Source organism: Manis javanica, chromosome 7 (genome assembly GCF_040802235.1).
Source record: "Manis javanica isolate MJ-LG chromosome 7, MJ_LKY, whole genome shotgun sequence".
Classification (NCBI taxonomy): Eukaryota; Metazoa; Chordata; class Mammalia; order Pholidota; family Manidae; genus Manis; species Manis javanica.
In genome coordinates, this window is record NC_133162.1 from 83,014,090 (window position 1) to 83,021,778 (window position 7,689).

A 7,689-nucleotide genomic window follows, 5' to 3' on the forward strand; every position below is an offset into this window, starting at 1 on the left:
TTAATGAAGCAATGAATAATTAGTATGAAAATGTGAGACTATGTAAAACAAGAATATAGTTGATAACTATGTGTATTTTCAGTATCTAGAAAAGTGACAACCATTCTGGTATATTTATTAAAGGACTTTTTGCTAAATACACTTTTTCATATAGCTGCAATCTTGTCAAAAATACCAATTGTTAGATGCTTACCTGGAGGGACTGGAGTAGCTGAGTTGTACATGGTGAAAGGAACTCAGAAATGTAACATACACAAATGGAATCTGCACAGTTAATGCATTTTAAGCAATCAATAAGATGTATTTAAATGAAGAAAGCATTCTAAATGTCATTAATTATTTCAGCAAATATTTATTAAAGGTCTACCATGTTACCAGGCATTGTAGGGGTGTGATTAATATTTAATTGAAAGTTTTGATTCATGATGGAACATGCTTATTTTTACAAGCACTGAGTACAATATCTGGAGCTGTCTGATTATGGTCATCTTTAGTATCTAACTATAATATGTATATTGAATATGTTAATCCTCTTGTTTGAGAAGGGTTAAATGGAACACTTCACTTGTTCCATGTTCACTTATCTTTTCCTTAGACACAGGATGTCTGTTTAAATGGGCAGGTAATAGAGAATTCATGAAATATGAAAGTATACAAAAAACCCAAAGAAGGATTTTGTTTCCTCTAATGAAGCAGGAATATCAAAATCGTAAGATTTTAGATAACATAAATATTTGAGGCATGATATTCTGATTGCATAGTTCATGATGACCAATACTGAAAACATGGGTGACTATGCAAAGTGGGCCATCACATATGACAAACCAAAACCCCCAAAACAAACACCTCTTTTGCTGTCTTAGTTTATCCTCCCTCCAATCCTTGGAGAAAATGTGAAATGAAATCCCCATCAGAGGAGTTACTTTTTGTGTTAGAAAGCAAAAGTTACTCAAGCTGAAACAATTTAAACAATGTAAATTAATAATTGGATTACAATACAAAGCATAAAATAAATATCCATGAGTACATACTGATATTTTTTTAATTATTGAATAAACAAATAAGTGGAGGAGAAAAGGCAAATATGTTTTGCATAATTCCAAATATATGTATTGATATTCTACTTAAAGAAGTGGAGCATAACTCTTCACTCCTTAAATGTGTGCTGTGCAGTGACTTCCTTCCAAAGAGTATAGTATAGAAATAGGGAAAAAAGAGTACCTTTACAGTGGAAAAATCTGACAAACACTAGTTTGGCCTGATGATTTTTGAAACTTGTTTCTGGCTTTCTGAGGAAAATCTTGACTTTTTAACTAAGGGTTATATTAGTTTAGTCATGTTGATAGTAGTCACTCTTGATATGATGTGAAGAAAATGACACTTCATATCTCCAGTCTTCCTACTCAAAAGCCAGAACCTCAGTCTAATCATGAGAAGAACAGAAAATTCCCTATGGCAGGACCCTTACAGATCACTTGACCACTACTCTTGAAAACCAGCAAAGTCACCAAAAATAAGGCAACTCTAAGAAGCCATCATAGCCAAGAGGAGCCTGTGGAGACATGGTCATTAAATAGACCATGGTATCCTCAACGGGACCCTGAACAGAAAAAGGGAAAACCTAAGGAAACCTCAATATAATAAAATCTATAGTTTAAAAAACTCAAAATTTTCCTCAGAAAGCAAGAAACAAGTTTCAAAAGGCAGGTGCCCCTCTGGTGAGCTCTAAGTACAACAATGGAGCTGCACATCTCAATCTAATTCATCCACATTATTCATGGGCTGGCAGCGATTGCCATTTTCCAATGACAAGTGTCACTTTGACAAATGAAGTCACCATAGAAGAAGGAGCTAGGACCTGAGATGTCTTTTTTTTTTTTTTTTTTTTGAGTGGGCATCTCTCATATTTATTGATCAAATGGTTGTTAACAACAATAAAATTCAGTATAGGGGGGTCAATGCTCAATGTACAATCATTAATCCATCTCAAGCCTAATTCTCGTCAGTCTCCAATCTTCTGAAGCATAACGAACAAGTTCTTACATGGTGAACGAATTCTTACATAGTGAATAAATTCTTAAATGGTGAACAGTACAAGGGCATTCATCACAGAAACTTTCGGTTTTGATCATGCAATATGACCTATAAACAATCAGGTCAAATATGAATATTCATTTGATTTTTGTACTTGATTTATATGTTGATCCCACATTTCTCCTATTATTATTATTATTTTTATTTTTAATAAAATGCTGAAGTGGTAGGTAGATGCAAGATAAAGGTAGAAAACATAGTTTAGTGCTGTAAGAAGGCAAATGTAGATGATCAGATGATCAGGTGTGTGCCTATGGACTAAGTATTAATCCAGGCTAGACAAGGGCAGCAAGACATCCACGGATGCAGAAGATTTCTCTCAAAGCAGGGGGGGTGAGGTTCTGAGCCTCACCTCTGTTGATTCCCAAATTCTCACCTGATGGCCCCCCTGCGACTGTGCCTGTCTTAGGTTGTTCCTCCCTTGAGGAATCTTACCCGTCTCTGGCTAACCAGTCATCTTCCAGGGCCATACAGGGAAATGTAAAGTTGGTAAGTGAGAGAGAAGCCATATTGTTTGCAAAGGTTAGCTTTTTACTTCTTTGCAGATTTATGCCCTGTGGCTTCTATGCCCAGCACTTGTCTCGAGGTATCTTTACCACCTGGAGGAATTATGATACTCAGTAAATTCGATATGAGGCACGAATTCTATTTAAGGGTTGTAATTAGGAAGGAAGAAGAAAAGCTATAGATGTAGCATATGAAGGAAACATGGGAGGATTGATTATTTCTTTGACATATCTTCTTGTATAGTACCTTAAGTATGTATGGGTTTTAAACTACTAACTAATTTGCACACACATATTAACATAATAGGAATACGGTGACATAAACAAAGCAAATCTATAATTACCATCCATCTCAAGTGAAGCCAAGAAAACCATTTAGGCACCCTAGGTATTTGTGAAAATTTATCTATGATATGATGGATATTGTCCAACTGTACTTGAACCATCAGACAAATTAAAGCAGCCCATTTCTGGGATCTGTTCACATCCCATATGTTCTTTTAACCATAGATAGTCTATAGTCATGAGATTTTGGAGTGCTACAACTTGCACCCCTCCCAACTCCTGGTTGAGTTCCAACAGTACAGATCTGGTCAAATTCGTTATCTCACTGTATGCACATGCCAGCCTAGACATCTCCCTCCTCATTCCTATGGCAAGTCCAGGAGACGGTGGGCTGGATGCAGCCACAACTGCAGCATCGTCCGGATCCCTGTGGAGGCTTTTTGATGATCATCCCCCGGCACAAGTCCTCCAGAGAGTGCTGATGCCGGAAGCTCCTCCTCATATCGTATCTTAGTTCATTTTCTGGGTATCCAAGCTAGGCCTTGATCTTCTGCATAGAAACAAACAGACCCTTTGCCCACACTTTGACATGCCCTCTACACCACTGTGCAGAACTCATTGGAGGTCAGCACACAGTAACTGCTTTTATTTATTTATTTTTTAATTAAGAGAAAGGAATATTATCAGAAAAGAGTACCTCCATAGCTGATCATCTGACACCCTTTAAGTGATCAACATTAAGGATATTTAAAGCATGCGTTGATCTTTGATTTACCAATAGTTTTATCCTGTTAAGGAGTAATCCCCCTTTTCTTTCTTTCTTTCTTTTTTTTTTTTTTTAATTTTTAATCTACACTTACATGAAGAATACTATGTTTACTATGCTCTCCCCTATATCAGGTCCCCCCTAACAACCACATTACGGTTACTGTCCCTCAGCTTAGCAAAATGTTGTAGAGTCACTACTTGTCCTCTCTGTGTTGTGCAGCCCACCCTCCCCTTTCTCCCTCCCCCCATGCATGTTAATCTTAATACCCCCCTTCTTCTTCCCCCCCCTTATCCCTCCCTGCCCACCCATCCTCCCCAGTTCCTTTCCCTTTGGTACCTGTTAGTCCATTTTGGGGATCTGTAATTCTACTGCTGTTTTGTTCCTCCAGTTTTTCCTTTGTTCCTATACTCCTCAGATGAGTGAAATCATTTGGTATTTCTCTTTCTCCGCTTGGCTTATTTCACTGAGCATAATACTCTCCAGCTCCATCCATGTTGCTGCAAATGGTTGAATTTTTCCACTTCTTATGGCTGAGTAGTATTCCATTGTGTATATGTACCACATCTTCTTTATCCATTCATCTACTGATGGACATTTATGTTGATTCCAATTCTTGGCTATTGTAAATAGTGCTGCGATAAACATAGGGGTGCATCTGTCTTTCTCAAACTTGATTGCTGCGTTCTTAGGGTAAATTCCTAGGAGTGGAATTCCTGGGTCAAAAGGTAGGTCTGTTTTGAGCATTTTGATGAACCTCCAAACTGCTTTCCACAATGGTTGAACTAATTTACATTCCCACCAGCAGTGTAGGAGGGTTCCCCTTTCTCCACAGCCTTGCCAACATTTGTTGTTGTTTGTCTTTTGGATGGCAGCTATCCTTACTGGTGTGAGGTGATACCTCATTGTAGTTTTAATTTGCATTTCTCTGATAATTAGCAATGTGGAGCATCTTTTCATGTGTCTCTTGGCCATCTGTATTTCTTTTTTGGAGAACTGTCTGTTCAGTTCCTCTGCCCATTTTTTAATTGGGTTATTTGTTTTTTGTTTGTTGAGGCGTGTGAGCTCTTTATATATTCTGGACGTCAAGCCTTTATCGGATCTGTCATTTTCAAATATATTCTCCCATACTGTAGGGTTCCTTTTTGTTCTATTGATGGTGTCTTTCACTGTACAGAAGCTTTTCAGCTTAATGTAGTCCCACTTGCTCATTTTTGCTGTTGTTTTCCTTGCCCAGGGAGATATGTTCAAGAAGAGATCACTCATGTTTACTCATGTTAATGTCTAAGAGGTTTTTGCCTATGTTTTTTTCCAAGAGTTTAATGGTTTCATGACTTACATTCAGGTCTTTGATCCATTTTGAGTTTATCTTTGTATATGGGGTTAGACAATGGTCCAGTTTCATTCTCCTATATGTAGCTGTCCAGTTTTGCCAGCACCATCTGTTGAAGAGACTGTCATTTTGCCATTGTATGTCCATGGCTCCTTTATCAAATATTAATTGACCATATATGTTTGGGTTAATTTCTGGGGTCTCTAATCTGTTCCACTGGTCTGTGGCTCTGTTCTTGTGCCAGTACCAAATTGTCTTTATTACTATGGCTCTGTAGTAGAGCTTGAAGTTGGGGAGTGAGATCCCCCTACTTTATTCTTCTTTTTCAGGATTGCTTTGGCTATTCGGGGTCTTTGGTGTTTCCATTTGAATTTTTGAATTATTTGTTCCAATTCATTGAAGAATGTTGCTGGTAATTTGAGAGGGATTGCATCAAATCTGTATATTGCTTTGGGCAGGATGGCCATTTTGACGATATTAATTCTCCCTAGCCATGAGCATGGGATGAGTTTCCATTTAATAGTGTCCCCTTTAATTTCTCTTAAGAGTGACTTGTAGTTTTCAGAGTATAAGTCTTTCACTTCTTTGGTTAGGTTTATTACTAGGTATTTTATTCTTTTTGATGCAATGGTGAATGGAATTGTTTTCCTGATTTCTCTTTCTATTGATTCATTGTTAGTGTATAGGAAAGCTACAGATTTCTGTGTGTTAATTTTGTATCCTGCAACATTGCTGTATTCCGATATCAGTTCTAGTAGTTTTGGAGTGGAGTCTTTAGGGTTTTTTATGTACAGTATCATATCATCTGCAAATAGTGACAGTTTAACTTCTTCTTTACCAATCTGGATTCCTTGTATATCTTTGTTTTGTCTGATTGCCATGGCTAGGACCTCCAGTACTATCTTAAATAACAGTGGGGAGAGTGGGCATCCCTGTCTGGTTCCCGATCTCAGAGGAAATGCTTTCAGCTTCTCGCTGTTCAATATAATGCTGGCTGTGGGTTTATCATATATGGCCTTTATTATGTTGAGGTACTTGCCTTCTATTCCCATTTTGCTGAGAGTTTTTATCATGAATGGATGTTGAATTTTTGTCAAATGCTTTTTCAGCATCTATGGAGATGATCATGTGGTTTTTGTCTTTCTTTTTGTTGATGTGGTGGATGATGTTGATGGATTTTCGAATATTGTACCATCCTTGCATCCCTGGGATGAACCCCACTTGGTCATGGTGTATGATCCTTTTGATATACTGTTGAATTCTGTTTGCTAATATTTTATTGAGTATTTTTGCATCTACATTCATCAGGGATATTGGTCTGTAATTTTCTTTTTTGGTGGGGTCTTTGCCTGGTTTTGGTATTAGGGTGATGTTGGCCTCATAGAATGAGTTTGGGAGTATTCCCTCTTCTTCTATTTTGTGGAACACTTTAAGGAGAATGGGTATTATGTCTTCTCTGTGTGTCTGATAAAATTCCGAGGTAAATCCGTCCGGCCCCGGGGTTTTGTTCTTGGGCAGTTTTTTGATTACTGTTTCAATTTCTTTGCTTGTAATTGGTTTGTTTAACTTTTGTGTTTCTTCCTTGGTCAGTCTTGGGAGGTTGTATTTTTCTAGGAAGTTGTCCATTTCTTCTAGGTTTTCCAGCTTGTTGGCATATAGGTTTTCATAGTAGTCTTTAATAATTCTTTGTATTTCTGTGGAGTCTGTCGTGATTTTTCCATTCTCATTTTTGATTATGTTGATTTGTGTTGACTCTCTTTTTCTCTTAATAAGTTGGGCTAGAGGCTTATCTATTTTGTTTATTTTCTCAAAGAACCAGCTCTTGGTTTCGTTGATTTTTGCTATTGTTTTATTCTTCTCAATTTTGTTTATTTATTCTCTGATCTTTATTATGTCCCTCCTTCTGCTGACTTTAGGCCTCCTTTGTTCTTCTTTTTCCAGTTTTAATAATTGTGATGTTAGACTATTCATTTGGGATTGTTCTTCCTTCTTCAAGTGTGCCTGGATTGCTATATACTTTCCTCTTAAGACTGCTTTCGCTGCATCCCACAGAAGTTGGGGCTTAGTGTTGTTGTTGTCATTTGTTTCTATATATTCCTTGATCTCTATTTTGATTTGTTCATTGATCCATTGATTATTTAGTAGCATGTTGTTAAGCCTCCATGTGTTTGTGGGCCTTTTTCTTTTCTTTGTAGAATTTATTTCTACTTTCATACCTTTGTGGTCTGAAAAATTGGTTGGTAGAATTTCAATATTTTGGAATTTACTGAGGCTCTTTTTGTGAGCTAGTATGTGGTCTATTCTGGAGAATGTTCCATGTGCACTTGAGAAGAATGTATATCCTGTTGCTTTTGGATGTAGAGTTCTATAGATGTCTATTAGGTCCATCTGTTCTAGTGTGTTGTTCAGTGCCTGTGTGTCTTTACTTATTTTCTGCCCGGTGGATCTATCCTTTGGGGTGAGTGGTGTGTTGAAGTCTCCTAAAATGAATGCATTGCAGTCTATTTCCCTCTTTAGTTCTGTTAGTATTTGCTTCACATATGCTGGTGCTCCTGTATTGGGTGCATATATATTTAGAATAGTTATATCCTCTTGTTGGACTGAGCCCTTTATCATTATGTAGTGGCCTTCTTTATCTCTTGTTACTTTCTTTGTTTTGAAGTCTATTTTGTCTGATATTAGTACTGCAACCCCTGCTTTCTTCT